At 38.9% G+C, this 24,546-nt stretch overlaps 1 long non-coding RNA gene across 1 annotated transcript in view; it reads left to right on the forward strand.

Annotated features, from left to right (window-relative positions):
- The first annotated feature begins 1,957 nt into the window (after window positions 1–1,957).
- Window positions 1,958–24,546, forward strand: part of LOC108710895 — a 107,062-nt gene continuing 84,473 nt past the window's right edge. Inside the window, exons 1-2 of the long non-coding RNA XR_001934820.2 lie at window positions 1,958–2,151; window positions 21,453–21,555. This is a non-coding gene — a long non-coding RNA (uncharacterized LOC108710895). The remainder of the gene's footprint in view (window positions 2,152–21,452; window positions 21,556–24,546) is intronic.

The raw sequence follows: 24,546 nt of genomic DNA on the forward strand, positions 1-24,546 counted from the left end.
GATGTTCCTCAAAAAAAAGCTGAACATTTTTTAAGTCACAAAAAACGCTGGCATTTTTTCCTATTTAAAGGGTGATAGACTGAAAAAATTTTTTTTGGAGTACCCTCCTTCCCCCCTAACATATGACACCTACACTATACTGTGTAGGGCATTATAGCAACTTTATATAATTTTATTAGGGTTCCCTGGCTTTGAGTAGTGTAATGTATTTGCTGCCGCATATGCGGCCATTGTACTTTAACTGCACACTGTATGCTAATTAGCCAACGCTAGCGTAACTTCGAACTGCTGAGCGTAATTTCGCTGGCATAATTTCGCCAGCGTTCAGTACCCTGTGCACAACTTCAGATCTTTGTGAATTAGCGTTGTCCAGGCGAATTTACGCCTGGCGAAGTGTTGTGATGTGTGAGAAGCCTGCGCTGGTGAATTTTCGTTGGTTAGTGAATTTGCCCATATGTGTGGTCACCATCATAAAGGGACATTTGTAATTCCAAATTAGTTAACGAGGAAGACAGGCCTGCATCAGCACACTTTGACTTCAGAGAGCAGCAGCCGCTTAACCTTTTTCAGTGTCGGACTAGGGGTAGGCTGCTTATGAGGTACGTGTCTGCTGCCCCCAAACTTTGCCTCTAGGCACATGCCTCTGTCTTCTGCCCACCCCTAGTTCCGGCCCCACTCTCCTCAGCACATGGAAATCAATCAACTCTGTCTGCTTCAGTGTGAATTTCATTTGCTGATTATAGTCCTTAAAATAATATTACAATCACCAGTTATGGATTTGAAACCAATAATGGATTTCGGTGGCTTCCGAAGAGGAGGCAGGATGCTTTGTTCAAAACATAAAGCCTATCGGGCATTCTGCCACTTCCAGGCTCATTTGGACGAATCGGGATTCTCCAGAGAGTAATAATATTTAAAGGAAGGCGTGTGAGTGTGTGTTTGTGATGTTTGCATGAGCTTGACTGTATTTGTACGGATGTGAATGAGCTTGACTGACTACACTAGTCAACAGAATTTTGCTTAGTACCCAGTAGTTAAAGCTGAGCAAGATTCAAAACTATGTCAAATCAAGCATCCTGATGTTCTTGGTATATTATATAACAGAAAGGAGGGCCATGGGAGGTCATAAGTAAAAGTTTGAAAAAAAACTTGAAGACAAGGGTAGTTTAGGCATGGGTAAAGCTGGATCATGAGTGTTGGGATGTGAGTTCTTCCTGCATTAATCCAATATCAGGAGCAAATATCAGGACAAAAACAAAAGAAAATAATTTTTTGCTGACTTTTCACAAAAAGCAGTGTCCCAGTTCGCAATCAAGAACAGCGTTTATTCAACTACAGGTATAGGATCCATTATCCAGAAACACGTTATCAAGAAAGCTCTGAATTACCTCCCATAGGCTCCTTTTTATCCAACTAATCCAAATTTTCAAAAATGATTTTCTCTGTAATAATTAAACAGTACCTTTTACTTGAACCCAACTAAGGTCCCTATCATTCTAGAACACAGATTTCATATCTGTTTTCAGACAGCTACCCTACAGGTATTGGATCTGTTATGTAGAATTCTCAGGACCTGGGGTTTTCTGGATAAAGGATCTTTCTTTAATTTGGCTCTTCATACTTTAAGTTGACTAGAAATCACTAATTAAACCCAATAGGCTGATTTTGCTTCCAGTGATGATTAATTATAGTTGGGATCAAGAATAAAGTGCTGTTTTATTGTTACAAGGAAATCATTTTTAAAAATTTGAATTATTTCATTAAAATGGAGTCTGTGACATAGCTTTCCCATGATTTGGAGCTTTTTGGATAACAGGTTTCCGGAGGATAATAAATACCATACCTATGTTATGGGAGTCTGCCTTTCCCAGCAACCCATGCTCATAAAGGCATAATTAGCTACAGCAAAGTTGAAACTATTAACAAAAAAATACATTTGTATAAATATATGTTTTTATTTCTATCTCCCCAGAAATGGCGCTTACAAAAGAAAACAGGCAAAACAACACCATCAGTGTACAAAAACATAATTTGATACAAGGTGACCTGCTGCAGGTTTTACCAATAGCTAATTAAGCTAATTAAGCTCCTGCACACACCCAACGCTAAGGTTTTGCTTCACGTTATACTGAATGGGAACAGATACACTTGGTAAGTGATATTTTTGCTGATTTCTGTAATGCTGGATACAATGTGGAAAACCGTTTATTATTTTGTCTGCAGAGGGGGAAAAGTGAACAGAAAAAAGAGGTTTGCTGGCCAGTAATAGAGAAAGGGAAAAAAATTTATACCATACATACAGACAGACCGCATAAATCACTGTGCATATCCTAACAATGGGTCAAGTAAAAGTAAGGAGAAAAAAAAAAATCTAAAATAATTATATAATTACAAAAATAGGTCCTGGTTCTTATCCCTTTAGGTCTGGTAAAGACTGGCTTGCGTTGTAGTTAAAATATTGACTTCATGTTTCTATAAATTAAAGCATAGGGGTATAATGGGGTGGTATAACCCTGTCCACTTACTACTACTCAGGAAATAAAATGAACCATTCAAGTGAGGTTAGATTGATTAAAGGAAATATAGGATTATTAACTAAAGCAATGTAAAGTTTGTCCATGGCATTAGGTCCCCCCCACATTCGTTATTTATGCCTCAGAACAATATATATCCAGGTATGGGACCTGTTATCCAGAATGCTTTTGACTTGGGGTTTTCAAGGTATTGTTTTATTATGACAGATAAAGGAAATCATTTTTAAAAACTTGGATAAAATGGAATCCATGGGAGATGGTCTATCCGTAATTTGGAGCTTTCTGGATAGCAGGTTTCCAGATAACAGATCCCATAGCTGAACATATATATATATTTTTTTATGCTCAAGATAAAATAAAGCACAACGTTGTACTGTCCCTGATGGGCAGTTTATCATGACACATGGTCGAATGCTTCTTTGGTTTACAAAGCAATACCCTTTGGAGAAAGCGTCCGTCACGCAAGGGTACAATATGTATTGAGTGTAAACCCCACAATTGCCACCTTTATTATTGTAAATGGCTTTTTAGTGGGAGTTCTTGAGTGATGATGGTCCGTTCAGAGGTAACTGAAAGTATGTGTTGGGGGGGGGCTGCTATAGTAGATTAGGCAGGAATGTGCAGCTTATATTTGTCACTTTCTGCCATCGGAAGAAAGATTGTTCTGTGCTCTCACTACCCTCATATATCACTTTCTATTTAAAGGAACATACATTAAAGGCAGTATATTATTACATTTTTTTTTCAATTTCCCACCACTTTAATAGAAACTATTCTAGAAAAAGGATCTGGCTGGGCAAGGTCAACTAAATTTAAAGGACCAATAGCATCAGAAAATGAAAATAATTTATTGGATGGCCTACCAGTTATTTCTATCTAGTGCATATAAAAAATGATTTACTTCAATCAATCCTGGGGTTTTTTGTTTTTTTTTGCTGTGTGCTCTGGTTTCTGCAGACACCTTTTATCTCCTGCCACCCAGTCTATGGTATATTTGTGAACATTGGATAATAAATATATTCATGTTCGTGTATGCAGGCATAGATATAGTGACTGAACTTAAAGGCACATCGGCAGTAAAGGCAAAAATGAAATAAGTTAACCACTGATGTTCACTTTCCCAGAATTCTTTAATTGTCCTCCGTAATCTATGGTGCACCTTGACAATGCAGTGGGCGAGATATTATTCTTCTGTGTTGCTCACCAATTCATAATGTGAATGGGGTAAAATAATAGCATAATACAGAAATGGAATTCATTATCTGGAAACCTGTTATCCAGAAAGCTCCAAATTACAGGACGGCTATTTCCCATAGACTCCAGATAATTAACATGTTTCAAAATGAGTTCCATTTTCTCTGTAATAATAAAACAGAAGCTTGTTTCTGAGCCTAAATAAGATGCAATTAGTCCTTATTGGAAGCAAAACTAGCCTATTAGATTTAATTCATGTTTAAGGGCTCTTACAGACGAGCGTTTTTACCTGCGCTCCCCTGCGTTCAGTTTTTCTGCGTTCTGCCGCAGGGGAGCGCAGGGATAGACGCATTACATTTTTTCCAATGGGGCTGTACTCACACAGGCGCGTGTAGGCGCCGAACGCAGGTTGAGTCGAAACATGCTGCATTTTTCCTGCGTTCGGCGCCTACACGCGCCTGTGTGAGTACAGCCCCATTGGAAAAAATGTAATGCGTCTATCCCTGCGTTTCCCTGCGGCTGAACGCAGAAAAACGGAACGCAGGGGAGCGCAGGTAAAAACGCTCGTCTGTAAGAGCCCTAAATGATTTTTAGGTAGATGTAAGGTATTGCAATTCAATTTATGGAAAGATCCCTTACCAAGAAAACCTCAGGTCTTGCGCATTCTGAAGCTTGGAAGCTTGTACACCTGGAGTTTATGAGCCAGGAAACTGCTTTAGCTTGCACACTGATTTATGAATATGCAATTAATTTTATTACTGTTTTGTGGGGGTTTTTTTGGCATAAAATTAACCTCACAAGTTTATAGGTAGGGTTTCAAGTGTCTATATTGGCACGGTTGGCTATAGATTGTTTCAGAAAGAGAGAGAGAGGCATAATATTCATACCAAATGCACATAGGCAGTGCCAGGCCGGGCAGGCACCCTAGACACCTTGGCCAGCCATTTCGCTCAGAGTGGGGTTGCCACCTGGTAAGTATTTTACCGGCCTGGCCAGTAAAAATGATGCTTGATGCCAATGTTATTAATAGGAAAAACCGGCAAAATATAGGAAGGCCAGTATTTTTTTCCAGAAAAAGTGGCAACCCTACTCCAGAGGTGAGCGGCATCAGTGAGTGGTGGGGAGTGGGTGGGACTAGAGGGCCTGGAATAGGGCTAGGCATACAAGAGATAAATGCCTCCCCCCTCCCCCCCACACGCATACACAGTGTTGCCCCCTAGGCATGTGCTATTTCTGCCTACCCCTATGTCAGGGCCCGAAGGCACAGTAGGAGTGCGGACCAAGGAGGAGGCAGGTAACAACCGAGTTTGTGGTAACAGAAGGATAAGGCAAGAGAATAGTCGAAGTTCAGGCAAAAGGTTCAGTCCAGGCAGCAAAGGGTCAATCTGAATAACAGGCAAGGTAGGTACACAGGAAATCAGTCAATAATATCACACCCAGGAATTCACGAAGATAAACCTATACTTGGGCAAAATCTCTAGTGTCCAGAGGGCTTAAATAGGCAGAATTGGCGCCAAAGTTTGGACGCAATGACGTCATGACGCTGACGCCGGCGTCAAGATGCTGGCGTCAGTACGCCGACGAACGTTCTGACGCCGGCGACCGTTCCGTCGCCGGTGACCAATCGGCGGGCGGGAAGATGCCGACGTCATCATTCTGTGACCGAAGGGATCCACATGGGGAAGCAAGGAGTCGCCATCTTGGACGTCGTGGCCATCTTGAAGGTGAGTAACTTCCATTTCCATTACACCCTAGTTCCGGCTATGCATGTAGCCATAGAAGTTGGTAATTTCTTTTCTGTTTAAAGGGTTCACCTTCCAAACACCAGTTGTTTTCATATTGTTCACCAGAAATAGACACTTTTTCAGTTGCTTCCAAGGGCTTTTCACAAAATGTTGCCAGGAAGAAGCATATAGTTGCCAAGGATCTCCTTGTATTATGTATTGGACTTCTGTGGGCAATGAAGGATGTGTCTTAAAGGAGAAGAAAAGTAACAATCACTGGGGGGGGCACCTCACCTCTTAGTGATTGTTTTCACTTTCCTAATACCCAGGGCTGGTGCTCCTGTTAGCAGGCAACTGCAACAATCTTGGGTTCTTTTCAACGAGCACCACCAAGCAATTCTCTTCTACCCAGTAGAGTGAAACAGATAGCTTTTTGTTAAAGTTTGGCTTTTCATTGTACTATGCATGCACATCTGTGTGAAGAAAGAAGATGCACCACTCACTGCTCACATAGTTACATAGTTAAATTGGGTTGAAAAAAGACAAAGTCCATCAAGTTCAACCCCTCCAAATGAAAACCCAGCATCCATACACACACCCCTCCCTACTTTTAATTAAAATTCTATATACCCATACCTATATTAACTATAGAGTTTAGTATCACAATAGCCTTTAATATTATGTCTGTCCAAAAAATCATCCAAGCCATTCTTAAAGGCATTAACTGAATCAGCCATCACAACATCACCCGGCAGTGCATTCCACAACCTCACTGTCCTGACTGTGAAGAACCCTCTACGTTGCTTCAAATGAAAGTTCTTTTCTTCTAGTCTAAAGGGGTGGCCTCTGGTACGGTGATCCACTTTATGGGTAAAAAGGTCCCCTGCCATTTGTCTATAATGTCCTCTAATGTACTTGTAAAGTGTAATCATGTCCCCTCGCAAGCGCCTTTTTTCCAGAGAAAACAACCCCAACCTTGACAGTCTACCCTCATAATTTAAGTCTTCCGTCCCTCTAACCAATTTAGTTGCACGTCTCTGCACTCTCTCCAGCTCATTTATATCCCTCTTAAGGACTGGAGTCCAAAACTGAACTGCATACTCCAGATGAGGCCTTACCAGGGACCTATAAAGAGGCATAATTATGTTTTCATCCCTTGAGTTAATGCCCTTTTTTATGCAAGACAGAACTTTATTTGCTTTAGTAGCCACAGAATGACACTGCCCAGAATTAGACAACGTGTTATCTACAAAGACCCCTAGATCCTTTTCATTTAAGGAAACTCCCAACACATTGCCATTTAGTGTATAACTTGCATTTATATTATTTTTGCCAAAGTGCATAACCTTGCATTTATCAACATTGAACCTCATTTTCCAGTTTGCTGCCCAGTTTTCCAGTTTAGACAGATCACTTTGCAAAGTGGCAGCATCCTGCATGGAACCTATAGTTCTGCACAATTTAGTATCATCTGCAAAAATAGAAACAGTACTTTCAATGCCCACCTCCAGGTCATTAATAAACAAGTTGAAAAGCAAGGGACCTAGTACAGAGCCCTGCGGTACTCCACTAACAACACTGGTCCAATTAGAAAATGTTCCATTTACCACCACTCTTTGTAGTCTATCTTTTAGCCAGTTCTCTATCCAGGTACAAATACTATGTTCCAGGCCAACATTCCTTAATTTAACCAGTAACCTGTTGTGTGGCACTGTATCAAATGCTTTAGCAAAGTCTAAGTAAATCACATCCACTGCCATCCCAGAATCTAGGTCTCTACTTACATTCTCGTAAAAAGAAATTAAGTTAGTCTGGCAAGATCTGTTACGCATAAAACCATGCTGGCACAAACTCATAGTATTATGATTTGCTATGAAGTCCAGTATCTTATCCTTTATTAAGCCTTCGAAAAGCTTTCCTAATACTGACGTCAGACTAACTGGCCTATAGTTTTGAGGCTGAGAACGGGATCCTTTTTTGAATAGAGGCACCACATTAGCAATTCGCCAGTCTCTCGGCACAATGCCAGATCTCAATGAATCCTGAAAAATTAAGTAAAGAGGTTTGGCAATCACAGAGCTAAGCTCGCTAATTACCCTGGGATGAATACCATCTGGCCCTGGACCTTTGTTAATCTTAACATGTTCAAGTCTCCTTTGAATTTCTTCATGTGTGAACCATGCATCATTAGTTGTATTACTAGAATTGGGAGTGTTAAGAAGGAAACCTTCACTTACTGGTTCTTCATTTGTGTAGACAGATGAAAAATACGAGTTCAGAATCTGCGCTTTTATTTTGTTTTCATCAACCAGCTGACCCCCCTCTGATAGTAAGGGTCCCACCCCTTCCTGCTTCATTTTTTTACTATTGACATATTTAAAAAATAATTTTGGATTATTTTTACTGCTTGCTGCAATATCCTTTTCTATAGCAATTTTAGCTTGCCTTATAGCTTCTATGCATGATTTATTGGCCTCCTTGTACCTTATAAATGTTTCGGCTGTACCAGCTAACTTGAAAGCCTTAAAAGCACGTCTTTTCTTACCCACCTCAACACCAACGCTTCTATTGAACCAAAAAGGTTTTGCTTTGCAACGACGTTCCTTGCTTACAAGTGGAATATACTGACAAGTATATTTATTAAGCAGCATTTTAAAGACTTCCCATTTTTGTTCTGTGTTTAACCCTGTGAAAAGCATTTCCCACTTAATATGTTGCAGAGATGCCCTTATACTGTCAAAGTTTGCACGTCTGAAATTTTGTGTTTTAGTTACTCCCTTATAGAATTGCTTCTGCAACAGAATCTCAAAGGAGACCATGTTATGATCACTATTCCCTAAATGCTCACCCACACAAATGTTAGAGATGGGTTCAGTATTGTTAGTTATTACAAGGTCCAAAAGAGAGTTATTCCTAGTAGGTTCTTGAACGAGCTGGAATAAAAAGTTGTCATTCAGCATATTTACAAACCTACTAGCTTTTTCTGTCTTAGCAACCCCATTACCCCAGTCAATGTCTGGATAATTGAAGTCACCCATAGCAACAACTTGACCCAGCTGTGAAGCCTCTTGTATCTGCAAGAGTAGCTGGGCTTCATACTCGACACTAATACGAGGTGGTTTATAGCATACACCAATGATAATTCTTTTTGATACCTTTTGCCCAGTCGAAATCTCTACCCAGAGTGATTCTACACCCTCACCAGTGCCAACTATTTTTATTTCTTTAGCGCATGGCTTTAATTCAGGCTTTACATACAAACCCACTCCTCCACCCTTTTTAATCCCTCTGTCCCTCCTAAAAAGGGTGTAACCATTTAAATTCACAATCCAGTCACATGTTTCATCCCACCAGGTCTCAGTGATACCAATTATATCATAATTTTTAGAGCATGCAATTAATTCTAGGTCTCCCATTTTACCTGACAAACTCCGTGCATTTGCCAGCATACAGCGGAGGTTACTACTTTTACTTTTGAAATGTGCATTACTTAGTGAAGAATTATATGTTAAATTAGTATTATTCCGTTTTTCACTGCGAAGAACTATGGTCTGGTGCAGTTTTCTGCTAACGGAAGCACCGGCCTGGGGTATCAGGTAAGTGAATACAATGACTGTGACGGTGTCTTAAATTTTGGCATTGATTGTTAACTTTCCTTCTCCTTAGAAGTGCCTGGAGGGTGGTACAGTACCTTTCTGGGATATTTATACTGCTGAAATCTGGTTTGCTTTCAAGTAGGGTTGGAACCTGGTTTAGTCAGGAAAAGCTTACTGCATATTGGTTGCATTGGTTATCTGATTGGGTAATTTCTATACTAAATACTTTTGTGATTGGTTTTCCAATAAATGAAACATCCTGAAGGACTGCAATATATTACTAGTTTTCACTTCTTGGTTTCTAAGTGACATTACAGCTGGAAATGTGGGGGACATTACGGTGTAACATTTTTGCTGCTATACAAGAACACAGGTTTTTAATAAATAAAAAAAGACAACATTCCAGCCATATATCTTCCACCGGTATAAATGAATTAATAAACCTTTATCGACTTTATCAGGTCACGGTTTTGCTATTGACCTGTTTTCTTCTTGCTGCTAAATGTAACAAAGTATCGGGGGGGGGGGGTCTGGACTGGGAAAAATGCCTAGTTAGCTTTGAAGATATGCTGAGCAAGCTGGATAAAAGCCCAATGCAGGAATTAGAGAATCTGATCCCTACATTATTAACCTCAGCCATGAGAAACCCAATCATTTAAATATGTACCTGAAGAGTTTGTGTATGCAGGTTAAATCACTAACCCTAAAGCTTTTAAAAGATGTATAAATAAATTAAAAAAAAAAAAAAAATATATATATATATATATATATATATATATATATATATATATATATATATATATATATATATATATATATATATAATTCAAGATGGACCAGCACTCCAACACAAATGTGTTTATTGAGTCATCACTCGTGTAACCAACGTTTCAGCCCTCATTGGGGCCTTTATCAAGGATGAAATACACATGACAGTATTGTGATATATATACCCTAATTTCCTTTCAAAAAAGGCGCCAACATGACGTCATAAACCACTAGAAAAAATTTGTAATTTGTGCAAACAATTAACATGAGTTAAATGCATGTAAGCGTTATGCTTACATGTATTCAACATGTATTTTTTGAAAGGAAATGAGGTTATATATATCACAATACTGTCACTTGTATTTCATCCTTGATAAAGGCCCCAACGAGGGCGGAAATGTTGGTTACACGAGTGATGACTCAATAAACACATTTGTTTGAAGACTATTGGAGTGCTGGTCCATCTTGAATTCTACATACTACTTCTTTGACCAAGCACCCAACATTGAATAATGGAATAAGAGTGCGGGTACGTTTGGACTTTCAATATATATATATATATCCGAAACTTCGGATCGAGTGCCATCACTATTTTTGCTATTGACTACTTATGCATGAGTGCCCAGGTATATAAAAACATTATAATTATATATATATATATATATATATATATATATATATATACACTGTAGTAACCAAAGGGGCCAAAATATATCTGAAAAATGTTTTAATTCATGCTTTCATATCATTGGCTAAATAGTTTTCTGATTTGTGACCTCATTGGCTGGAATATAATAATGCCCTCTCTACTGATTTAGAGCTTTTCATTCATACATAGGAATAGACTCTATCGCTGATCAGACTGTAATTTATTCTCATCTCTATCATTCTATTTCTTGATGGATTACCTACCTGCTTTCTTTGCTGCTAAATCAGATTAACTCTGTAGCATTTTCAAACTTATACCTTGGACTTCTTGAGCTTTAAGAACTAAATTGCACCTTGATGGCCTCATCACAAGGTTCTTCCATGTAAATAACAAGGTAAAAGCATGAGTTAAACTTTTATTAATCGGTACAGTCATCCAAATTCATTAACCACATCGTTCACACTCAATTATCAAACCATCCCGAGCCAGACAAAAGTTGGAGACACCAGAAGCATCAATAAATTATAGAAACAGGTAAAGTTCAAGAGTACCAATATGGTTAGAGTGGTAAGCACTGCAGCTTATATGCACAGCTTAGGTTTAGGATAATAAATGCTTGTGAATCTAGTAAATTTTTATGAATACTGGTAACACTGGAATGGACAATGTGTTTGAAACTCTATAGTACTGGCTACTCCATTTGGACTGTTAACAGTGGTGGGGCCCAGAGAAATGCAGATTGTGTAGGGCCTCATTATTCATAAAAAAAATATGTTGTTATGCCTTGTTAGAGAGAAAATAATGACCACCGGAGAGATGTACTGAGAGGTTCCTTACTATTCAGCTGCAAAGGTATTGTCAGCAAGACTACCAATCAAATAACTATCCACCACTTGAGGTTAGACATACACCTAACCAAAACCAAGCTGAGAATAGCATATATGACCATTAAGAATAGCTTATTTGCTTAGAAGTTGGAACCAGTGCCTTACAGAAAGCGTACGAATTTGGAGTACTGTTTTTAGTACCAATATGTGTTTACAGTATCTATAGGAAAGCCACAGAAGACCTACATAATGAAATTTAAAAAAACTAAAACTTCCCCCAGCAGCTACAATTCCAGGATCCTTCCTCCATGTTTGTGTGTCAATTGGGTTTACTTTAACAAAAACTGAAGAGCTTCAGGTTTAGCAATAGTGATATATAGGGGCCCATTTACTTAGCTCGAGTGAAGGAATAGAGGAAAAAACGAATTTCGAATGTTTTTTTTGGCTACTTCGACCATCGAATGGGGTACTTCGACCTTCGACTTTTATTCGAACTAAAAATCGTTCGACTATTCGACCATTCGATAGTCAAAGTACTGTCTCTTTAAAAAATTCTTCAACCCCTCAGTTTGCCACCTAAAACCTCCAGAGGCCAATGTTAGCCTATGGGGAAGGTCCCCATAGGCTTCCTAACAATTTTCTGATCATAGGAATATCCTTTGATGGATTAAAATCATTCGAATCGTTCGTTCAAAAATTTTTCCTTTCATCGTTTGTAGGAATATCGCTAAATCCTTCGAATATCGAAGTCGAAGGATTTCAATTTGGCAGTCGAATATCGAGGGTTAATTAACCCTCGATATTCGACCCTAGATAAATCTGCCCCAAAGTGTTCATGTTGTATCTTGCACTATTGTTAACATCTTGCTCTACTAAACCTGCTCTCGCCACATTGTTCTCAGGGCCGGATTTACATAGTGGGCGCCCCTAGGCCCACTGCCGTTCGTTATCCCTGTCCCCTCCCCTTTTATCTTGCATATTTTCATCATCTGGACTGGAGCAATGGGGATTGGTGCATGGGAAATTTAAAAAATGATCTTCAGTACATTACCTGTGTTTTTGAACTAACGTGCTTGTGGTTGGGCAGCATGCCGCCCCCCTAAAATCCTGCCGCCCTAGGCCCGGGCCTAGGTGGCCTTTCCACAAATCCGGGCCTGATTGTTCTGTAGTTGTCAACTGTGAAGGTCATCACTATATCATCCCTGTGAATATCACTATCTTGTCATCCCTGAGGTCTTCCTAAAGATATAGTTATTACTGTGAATTTCACTACCATAAAATCCCTGAGGTTCTCCTAAAGATATAGTTATTACTGTGAAGGTCACCATTATGTCATCCCTGAGGTTTTCCTAAAGATAACTGTGAAGTCATCTGGATTTCCATTGTTTTCTATATGAATGATGCATTGAGCTAAATGTTTCCTTCAGGTTCTTCAGTTTGGTGCTGCTAAACCACTTGGCTGCATGAAGGAGCAATGTACACTGTTGGTCCAAGTTTATGTTATGCTAATATGCATGATTTTAAGGACAATAAAGGAAGCAGTGTTTTAGTGTATACTGCATTTCACATGCTCCCTAGAAAAGTTGTTACTTTATAAGGATGAATTATATCTCTCAGCTCCAACTTTGGCCTATTGCAAACTAGCAGACATAAGTTTGCACAAATGTCCTTTTAGAGTAGAGTGAATATCGAGTGCCAGGCCTTAATGAATGCGTTTATACCAATTAATGCTGATGCTAAAGGGTTGCATAGGGAGGCGTCATTGGATGCTATTTTTCTAACGGTATATGAGCAGACTGATGTGTAACATTGCAGCTTTTCCTATCATTATTAGCCCTTCTTTAGAGTTCAAAACTTGCATAATTGGGGGAGAACAATCTCAATTATTAGACTGTCATATTTTGCTTTAAATTAGCCATTAGTGTTATCGTAAAGTTTTCTGTTTCCTTATTGTTCCAGCTTTTAGTGTTTTATATTCTTGTTCAATCTCTTGATTTGCTTCTAGCATCTGTCTCTTGAATTCTGCTTAATCAATACCTTATTGTACCGGACTTCTGAAACAACTGAATACCTGCTCTACTTCTATCTATATGGGACAAATGATGTCAAAATATCATTGTTAACAATACTAATATGGCTCATAAGGTGAGCATAGAGTTAAACCTTAATGGATTTGGTATCTGGCTCAACACAAGATGAAATACCCCACAATCTTGAGATGGATAATTTACATGAATCAGGATGTACTTAAACTGCATTTTGTCTATCCATGTGTGATTCGTTAGATCCAACTCTACCATAACGTCTAATGAAAAGATGCAACATTTGGCAAGCAACAAAATGGTAGCATGTCACATACTGAGATATTCGCATTTGCATGTACTTTAGCCTAAGAAATAATCTAGTCCAAAAAATACCTTAAAAAGTGTCTGTCCGAACAGCAGCTCAAGAGTCACATCAGGCCCCTTGTTTCAGAGGGCATACCTTGATGTATTACATTACATTACCTTGAAGTACTACATTACCAATTTGTAACAATTGGGCCCAATACCCATGGGTGGGTTCCCTATGCTGTGGCAGGCCACGGACACAATTTCAGCCAACTGTCTTTACAGGGCTGTTCTTGGCTGGTTTCAGGTTGTCTCCTGCACACAGTTCAACTGAGCACTAAAGATTTGACTAGATCTGACTTCTGACCTGAACTCAATGCATCAGTAGTAATGGGCGAATCTGTCCTGTTTTACTTCACAGAAAAATTCATTAAATTAAAAATTATCCCCCAGTGATATTAGTTTAATGTCTAGCCCACTCAGTGCTCTGCTGCAACTAAAACGGTTTGCATATTTTTCTCTTTTCTACTTTTTCCCCTCTATTTCTTTACCCGTCCTTCAGACTGCAAATTCCTTCTGTGAACTTCCGCAGAGTACTGTATGTTTATCCATCCAAGGTGTGCAAATATCAGAGCAAGTCCATGAATGCGCTGTTTAATAAAATGCCAAACATGATGTGGGAATGCAATGGGAAATTTAAAAAAACATGTTGTGCTGTCTTGTTGTGTGTTCCAGTGCTGATTAGGTTAAGCTTTTAATAGTTTCACATTTATTATTTAATTCCTTTGTAAAAGTCAATAGAAATAGACGGTTTATTAAAAGCGAACTAACCAATTCACTTGAATATATTTATATTCACACAACGACCTTATATAAGAATTCATGCAATTTTAATGGGGACTTTTGTTTGCTTGAACATGCAGGATGTGGGTGTACACAAATGACAATACTTATTCTGCAATTCCAAAAAAGGTGTCTTAACCTTTGATTTTATATTGTTTCTTTGTATCTGGCACCCATATTCTACCTTGGCTATAAAAACCATTGTTCTTGCACTGACACTTCTCCATACAAAATTCTCCATATTTCCTTCTCCTATATCCATCTGTCCTTCTGAAACAGGTTCCAATCATAAAATACCCACCTTGATGACTAGTTGGCACCAATTTGGGACAAATGATTGGATTAAGGTGACTACACTTTTAGTATGTATTATGACTTTCTGCATGTGCCAATGGAGGTAACTGCCAAATGTTACACTCTAACTTGGAGTATCAGCAAGTGCTCCACTGGAAATATAATTCTGGTATAGTGGTGAGCCAGATTATACAAGAGACACAAGTAACATTAGATACCTAACGAGAGTTGGTAAAATCATCTTGGTCATAGTGTTATCTAAATTGGTTACAGAAACCCCTTATTGTACACAGATGTCCAGTACTCTAGAGGAATTGTGATGTAGAAGTGGAAGATTGATTCAAATACTGTCATACGATAAAGGTCGGAGATGAAACCCGAAAACAATCATAATGTTGTCTCTTGCACACCACCTACTTAAGTCACATTCAAGACTGATTTACTTTGTCTGTAGCAGCTTATCAGAACTTTACTCCAAAGGACATAACCATATTGAATGCATATCTCATCTAAGTAATCTTGATTTGAATTCACAGTAAAATAGTTTTTGTATTTACTGTAAGTGTTTTGTCTATGGTAATTTGCTAGTCTGCAATAGTTTCTGCTTTTGGTCTTTGGATGGAACAACATTAGTGTCTTTGATGTATAGCCTACTTCCACAGATATTTAACTTTTATTTATATCCCTTTAAACAGAGAGTAGCACCTCCAGGTTAACGTTGGGCTACCAGAGTCCAAGATGTTTCCAATGGGCCATGGTCCTAATGGGCTATTCTTATTTACATGGTAGGACCCCAATCTCTTTAGCAGGTTCAAAAGAGGGACATGATATCAGGTTCTCTGGTGGTCCTATGGAATTCCAGCCTGACGCTCAATCTCTCTCTTTGTGAATATTACTGTTTCAACATACAACTGTCAACTCTTGGTCTCACCAAAGATAATGTTAGGTGAGACCAAGGCCAACTGGGATATTTTTTTTCTTTTACTTTTATGAGATGCTTATTTTAACAATGTTATGATAATCTTAATAGATATGCATTTTGAACTTTTAATTACACCATTCTTGATTACATCCTCCTATGCAATATTTATGCAAGCACAATCCACCAATCAGGACTTTGAATGCTGTTCATGTAGAAATCCTCAGCGCAGGTTAGCTTCTAATTGCCATTGTTTACAGGTGGGGTAAACTGAACTGTGCAGTTTTGGGCATTTATATTGGTGCCTGTTTTCTCTGTGTCTAGTTTTCATTTACTAATGATTACGCACACTGGAGTGTAGCTTTCATTTACTTTCAAAGAATGGCATGTAGAATTACATTAGGGAAGGAAATTGGATTTGAAGCACTTCACTTACAATCATTAGTAGCTAACTTGGAGAGGGAAGGAAAGGCATCCAATCATTTTATAAAACTGTAGAATTTTGTTTAAACCATGCAGCTACTAGCAACGGGAATTGGGAAACTGACCAATGCTGATAAGATTATTCTAGTAAGATTCTAGGCCAAGGAGATTTAGAACCCAATCAAGTTGGCAACCTACACTCTGCCCACTACAGTCCCATCATCATCAGATGCAGCTGATATGGGAAAGTGGTCTAATCTTGACCTACAAAAGCATAATGGCATATAATGTACATATTAATATTACTCCAGGCTCCCTAGTCATTTGGCCCCATGTTGGCAGTGTCTGTTTTTGTAAGGTGGCCTGGACATGCTACAGCTCCGTCCACCCTTAATTAATCCAGCTCATCTTGACCCAACATTAAGGGGCATATTTATTCAGATTTCCTTTCTTTTTCACAAATCTTATTTCTCAAAAAAAAATGTATTTCTCTAAAACTTTGAGATTTATTAAGTGTAAAAAACACAAAAAAAACTCAGTTGATCCTATTGGACATTTCTTTAGCCATTCAGACTTTAATGGGTTTTATGATATTTTTTTCCTCACGCTTTTATTTGTCCAACAAACTTAACGATATTCGTTTTTTTTGCCATCGTTCAGCTCTTTTTTGCCATTCATACTTTTTTTTTTATACTGTATCTTTAAATAACTTTCATGGTATTTGTGGTTTTAGAGAAAAAGAGTTTAATCATGGTTTCAAAAATCTCTAATACCACCAAAATTCAACCTTTAATAAATGGGCCTCCCGATCTGATTATAGTTATGAGAGGAGTCTGTAGAGCAAAGCAAATTCATATACAGAGTGGAGTTTTGGGTGAGAAATGCTTTCCTATTTATATTGCACCAGAATGAAAAAATAGATAGCAAGAGCAGAAGTGTTTAATGGCTACATTCCTTCCTGGGCTACTGTTGTTTACATCGATCCAGCTTCCTTCTTCTGCGTTTATCTATATAATAGTGCAAGACTTGCACTGTTTGGTAATGATACACATCTATCTTTGTACATCAGGGGGAATTTACCAGAGGGATTTGCTATATTCTTAACCATAACTTAGACATTTACAATGTAAAAAGCAATCACAGCCTCTCTTTACATATAATGTGGACCCAATGGAATTAGCTGGGCCAGCATTAGAGCAAGGCTGGACCCCCAGCATCAGGTGGGATGAAAACAAATATTTATTCAGTTGGAAATGTGTAAAGCAGGGAGTCAGAGCCCCTCTTAGGTCATAACAAGATTACATTGTTGTAGCTGCCATTCAGTCATTGTTTCTTGAATATGAAATGTTTCTTTTTTTATATATGTTCATCATGTTTCATTGTAAATTATCATAAAGATTGGCTTTTAGGTTTATCTGAGGGAGCGGATAGACTTTCTCCCCAAATCTCATTCAGATTAGTTTGAACCTCCCAGTCATGAGGCCAGTCCCATAACTGTTGGAATGTTTTATCTACTGTATTCAATTATCATTGGAAAACATTCCTTTATCCTTTTACAGATATTGCCACTGTTTTTAGTTGTATAAGGAAATACAATTTTATTAGTAAAATATTCTGTTTGTCTGTAGAAAAATTGATGAGAAAACCTCATTATGGGTCAACATATAAGAAAACAGATGGGGCTTAAGAAATTGGAAGGTAATACTAAGTGATCAGGGGAGTATATAAGTGTAAGACAGCATTTGGGATTTTGCTTAAATTGTCCTGGTTCACACTTCCTATGAATTATTCTGTCATCGTTGACATGGATGTGGACACATGAGTTCTGTATTCACTTGCAGCCTATCATAGCTGTAAGAGAAGTTTACTGACCATGGGTACAATTGGGGAAAGAAAGGAGGAGCGGCCAAGGGGGTAGAGTTCAGCTGGAACATCAAGAAAGATTTACTGTGAAGCTGAATAAGGAAGTAAGAGCAGAAAGAAGTATGGGTGAAGGAGCTAGTAGAGCAGAAAAGGGACAGTGACTTGCATTCCATTTACATGCAGACAAGATTGGAATAATGTGTTTATTTTGTTATGGGAGAAACAGAAAAGGAAAAGTATAAGAGAAAGAAGGGAGGAAGCATACAGGGAAATGACAAAATATGGTATGGGATAACATAAGAAGAAAGGGGATAAAGGAACAAGTGTCAGGGAGCCGGGAGCTCCCTCCAGGGAGGTAGTCAGGATCGAGGAATCAAAGTCACAGTGTCCAAAGGGTTAAACAAACGGATAATCAAAGTTCAGGCAGCAAGATCCAAAGTTCAGGAAGCAAGATCCAAAGTCCAGGCAAAAAGGTCAGGAAAACAAACAGGAACAAGATTCAGTAATAAACTGCTCACAGGGAACCCAGGATAAACACATGAAATGTATCCTATACTTGGGCGCCATTCTGGCATCCTGGATGCGCTTTTATATTTGAATTTGGTGCCATAGTGACGTCATTGGCGTCCTTAAGCCGGCGTGTGTGCGCATGCGTTGCGGCGCTGGCGTCTCAGCGCCCACGTGGGCCGACTGGGCGCCGCCATTTTGGATTCTTCGCCGCCGGGAGTAGACACGTTTCCTCGCGCTCCCGGCAGCCTTGACAACAAGAGAGAAAATATGTAATTAGATATGGAATATGGAAAAGTGGAGCAAACTTTAGTTAGGTGGTAACAGAGCAAAGCATTGGAGGGAAAGGTGTGGGAGGGGAATGGGAGAGCATAATTAAATTGGGGAAAAATTGGGTTATTAGCAGGGATGAAAGGAATGGAGAAAGAAATGAAGAGGGAGTGGTAGGAAAGAAAAGGGAAGAGGAAGAAGGAGAAATTTTACAGAAATAAAAATGTGACATAAGTAGAAAGGAACAGAAGAATGGGACACAACAGGAGAGGAAGACACAAAGAAAGTAAAATCAGAAAGGGTAGGTGGAAGAATAAAGTGAAGAGAGGAGAGGAGCAGGAATTAAGAGATCATGGAAGACCAGAAAAATAGAGAAGATGAGTGGGGAGGTGTGTGCCTGTGTTGTTTACTAGGTGGTGGATGTGGGCCTGCACCCTGTGTACCATGGTGTAGCCTTGTCCAAAATTAAGTCTTTTGAAAGTTTGTATGTATTAGAGAGTGTTTTTATTGTTTGGGGAGCCAAAACTTTTTTGCCGATTGCCCAGTTCTGAATGTTGACCTGTCTGTTAATATGCCACAACAGCAAGCATATTTTTGCCTTTTTGCCAATACTCTATCAACATCTTACTGTAAAATACCTCTGTTTTAAGTTAATTATTTTGTTTGTGGATTTAATGGTTGGGTCACAATCAGCTCTGGTCAGCTCCTCTACATTAAAATTGCTTAGTACTCTGTGCCAGCCCTCCCCTGCCTTGTTTATAAGACCAACCACATTTAGTATGGTCTTTGCCACGGGCAAATCCTGAAACATTGCACAGTAGTGGTGTTGCACCCTATTTCCACGTATGTTGGCTCTATGGCTGGGAAAATGTGATGATACTTAAAAGGGACAGAGGCTATATGAGGTGGTAAGGAGGCTGTCAGTATATGGAGGGGAACTTAAGGCAGTCTTTAGCATACAGCATCAAGGTAGGGGGCCTGTTAACAAAAAAAATTGTTTAAACATTATAGAGAAAAAGGAAATCATTTTTAAACATTTGGATTGATTTAAATCTATGGGAGGTGGCCTTTCTGTAATTCAGAGAGAGTTCTGGATAACAGGTTTCCATGATTGCAGATTCCGTACCTGTACAAGCAAAATACAGATCTGTCCGTTGATGACTGTGTTCAGTAACTACATCCCCCAGTGACACCAGAGTATGAGGCAAATTCACTAAAGGACGAAGCGCCTAACGCTAGAGTTAATTCGCCGATTCACTAACGGACGCTGGCGTAAATTCGCTAGATACTTCGCACCCTTACGCCTGGCGAATTTGCACAACGGACATAACTACGCAAATTCACTGACGTGCAAATTTTTCTGGACGCTACCTTTGACGCCAGACTTCCTTCGTCACCTCAGACCAGCTGAAGTGCAATAGAGTAGATAGGGATTGATTCAAAAAAAGTAAAAAAATTTTCTAAGTCCCAAAAAACACTGGAGTTTTTTTCTTTTTTATGGGTGATAGGCTGAAAAAGATCGAAATTTTTTTTGGGGCTACCCTCCTTCCCCCCTACATTTCCTTACTCATGGCACCTTAACTATACAGTGGGCACATGTGTAGGGCAAATTATTTGGTGTTTTCAAGGTTTCCCAGGCTTGTGTAGTGATGCTACATATTCCTCCATTGTAACTTCAATTTGGCACGGTATGCAAATAAAGCATCGCTAGCGTAACTTCACTTTGCTTGGCGAATTAACGCTAGCGCAACTTCGCAACCTTACGCTTCCCCTGAGCGCAACTTCGGATTTTAGTGAATTTGCGTAGCGCTGGCGAAAATACGCCTGGTGAAGTGGACGCTGGCACAACGACGAATCTTAGTGAATTTGCCCCTATGTACCTGGCCCAACAAGGCACACTTTTTTCATAGGACATTATTATAGAATAGGACTATTCAAAGTGTTACAGTTTATGTGCCACATTTTTAATTAACACCCCAAACAGCTTTCCGTAGACTTGCATCTCAAGAGTGAGCAGGGCTTTTGTGCCCTGTATAATAACTGTACATTTACTTTACGGAAGATTACATTCTTCAAACTTAATATACTGTAGATACCTTCAAAAATCTTTGTCGCTCCTCCTTACCAAGAGAAACCCCATAGTCAAACAACTGTTTCCTTTTTGATAAATGATGCGCTGAACAGCTGAATCACTTGGAAAACCCACAATACAAAAAAGGGGTACGTTGGGATGGATTGCGAGGCAGAGGAAGAAATATAGCTTACATTCTGTAATATCAACATTTATTAAAGGTTGAGTCTGGCGGAGCTGGCAGAGGCATATTCAGCATGCCACTTATTTCAGAAGTAATGCTTGTTTGAGAGAGAGGTGCATGTTCCTTTATCTGCTATCTGTCTTAGCAGTGGCTGAACAGAGAGACAGCTGAGCAAAGAGGAGAGCTGAAGTACATTTTTCAAAGCACTTAATCAATACTTGATAGTGAGTGGCACCGGCAGTTCATATCATGTACACATATTTATTCAGTGCTTTTAATTTACAATGAGCAAATATAGAATCCTTCATAGCGCTCCAACTATTCCATCGTGTTCTTCTGACAGAACCCATTCTCCAGTGGCTCAGCAGTCCTGTAACAAAACACATTTTAAATATTCAATGGGAAAAGGCATCAATCTGATATTAAATATACTATTATTGGCTTTTTAATCCACAGGAGGATCATTGTGGTGTGCGGTTTTCTTCTTCTTGAAGTGTTGCCTGCGACTTCAGCGCCCAAAATCAGCCTCAGAGATTTTCTAGCAGAAAAGCTATTAAAGGTACACTCAGCGCTTTATGTGTTTATAAATATACATTCTCTTTATATTTGCCTAATGGAAATATTTAGAGACGATTCATGCTAAAGGTTTCGCCTGCTTTCATGCGTCTTTTTGTAAATCTGTATCAGTATTTGTATAAAATTTGTATGTATGATGTATACTGCCTCCGTGCTGAGGAATTTGTTGGCACTATTATAATATAGCGAATAATATACCCCCACATTTATATAGTTAATAACGTATTGTAAACCGATTGTAAAATAGATGTAATCAAGGCTACTAGATGTAATCAAGGAGTTCCATGACCATATAAAGGCACAAGTCAGAGGTAACTACTAATATCTTTATACTTATATAACAGGGGTTACATTATTTTTTACGGAGTGTGGGCTTAAATATCTTTTATTTACCTTTTAAAAATCATTCATAGGCATGGTATTTAATAAAACCCATGATTTAAGCGTCTTCGTGGCACCCTTCCAGAAGGTTCACGAGAAAATAAGAGTGGATGATGCAATAGAGGTGCCAAAGTGGGCCATACAGTTTGGGCAACAGTTGGTAGGGGTTAATTTGGCAATTACTACTAAAAGGATCATCATCCACCGTACACCATGTTACATACTATGACTGTCAGCATTAATTGCATAGTGATACAATGACTTGAAGCATCTTTAAGTAAAAGGTCATTTCTGGCATGGTATTATTTGTCCTTTACCCTTATATGCATGCCTGGCTTTAGTTTCATGGTCTTATCTCCTCAGCGCTACTAATTCAATTCCTAAATGGCTTTTCCTTACTACAACAATGTCAACAACAGTGTGTGGATCTTATCATTTCATATTGTTGACTGAGGTCACTTGGGTTCTCTTGGGAAGGGTCAACCACAAAACATGACGGAAAGCCGTATTTTGATTAAGAGCAATAAGGTAATTACCTGCTAAATTTCATTTAGATACTAGCGGTTTTCCTATCTCACCCACCAATTCTGAAAGGTCACAAATAAGCTTTGCAGCACTCGGCAGTCTGTTTACAATCAGGCATAGAGGCGGGGAGTCACTAACGTTTTTACTTTTCATTTAGTACTTCCTAGATGTCACTGCACTCCTTACAGTCCCCTTCCCTCCTTACACTATATAATTGTGTAAGGTACCATGCATGGGCATTCTGGTGCATACATACAATTCTGGGGTGATACAACAACTTGCCTTGTCCACAAAATTGCACCTTAACTATGATTGTGAATTCAAGACTGAAGGAAACAAAATGTAAACAAATATAGTGTGAGTAACGTTTATTTTGCTCAACTAACATGATAGAAAAGAATATGGGATCATTTCTTTAGGATGACAGGTCCCCTTTAAATGGTCAGGCCATAAATAAATAGAATGTGTAGGGACCAACCACTCAACCATCTGCCTTCTACGAAAACTGTTAGACAAAGAAACTGGCAGTTATTATTTTATGGGTTAGTGGGGCATAAGCAGATGCTCAGCCAGAAGTAACAAATCACTTCCATTTGGCCACCCAAAGAGAGACCGTGGGTTCTGCTTTCTCTTTGGCCATTAAACTGAAAAAGTTTATGCACCCAGTACAATCTAAGTGAATGGAAAATTGTTTTCAGTTGTAAGTTTATTCTCTTAAACCAATTACCTTTAAATCACTCCTGAACGATGCAAAAATCAAACAAATAAGGGCAAAACACCAATTCAAGTAATGTCAAATAAAAGAAATTAAATTAAATAAAGCTATTTTCTCATAGTTCTCAACATTTGGAAATAATTTCTAGGATTAATTTGCTGCAAGACCATACTACACGAGAAATACACACAAAATTGTCTAAAAGCTTTGTGCTTGCTCTATAGTGTATGTTTCTCTGTCATGTATAGTAACAATGAAATTGTGCTTGATACCATTGAGGGTCACGTCACTGTATAAATACCTCTGTGCAGTTGGTCAGTTTAAAAAAAAAAAAAAGAGAGAGAAATGTCCAGCATAAGAGAGGCAACACAAGTGGCAGCTATTTTATATACTTTAGGAGATTCCAAGTACATGGATTTCATCCACAGGGCTAGTTTTTGGGGAGACAGAAAAGGTACTTGTCCAAAGATGCCAGCATTGGTTGCTGGCTGAAGAACAAAGGTGAAAGTACAAAGTACATGTACTGTGTAGTATTTGTTATTTTCAGTACGTACGGCGCATGTTCATAAGTGAGCACTAGGGGTGCACTCTTAAGCCCCCATTACTGCTCTAGCACTTGCACCCCAGGGAATAATAAAGACTCCTAGGATGGTGTATATTTATGAAACATTATTTATCCTCTATTAAGTAATTCATAGAATGTTAATAAAGTTATAACTTTTAATTTGTTTGGCCAGAAAGATGAGCTTTCAGTTCATTAGCTAGATTTTCATTTAATGGTGCGCTGTCTCCAAAAAATAAAAGGATTTCTAAGAAACCGTAAAAAGCTCTGCCTTGTAATTAACCTTCTTGCATTTCTAGAACAATAGGAAAATCACAGTCTGGCACCTATGGTCCGGTATATATATAGATATATATATATAGAATATATTGTACAGACATAGCCTTTACATCCAACCTATAGAGTGTATATATACAGTGCTTCACTCTGAGTTTTGATATGAGATAAGTTCTGCTTGTGTCCTTAGTGCTTTCCGAGATCTTGTCTCCTGGCTGAAGTGCTCCCATTTATTCCACACACAGACAACAACATTGAGGTCAGAACCCCTGACTGTTCTTACAGTTAATGGTACCAGAAATGGGGTCTCGCTAAGTCAGACGGTTAGTATAACTGTGTTTAGTCCCATCTGACAGCAAGACCGCCAAATTTACAGTGGGACCTAGAGAGTCCCCAGTTGTGTCACAGAGGAGACAAGGAGATTGGGTTAAAGTCCCATCCTGCATCGGGTTACAGCCCCAATAGGCATCGGGTTACAGCCCGATAGGCATCGGATTAGCGCCATGAAAGGAATC

Source organism: Xenopus laevis, chromosome 3L (assembly GCF_017654675.1).
Source record: "Xenopus laevis strain J_2021 chromosome 3L, Xenopus_laevis_v10.1, whole genome shotgun sequence".
Lineage (NCBI taxonomy): Eukaryota > Metazoa > Chordata > Amphibia > Anura > Pipidae > Xenopus > Xenopus laevis.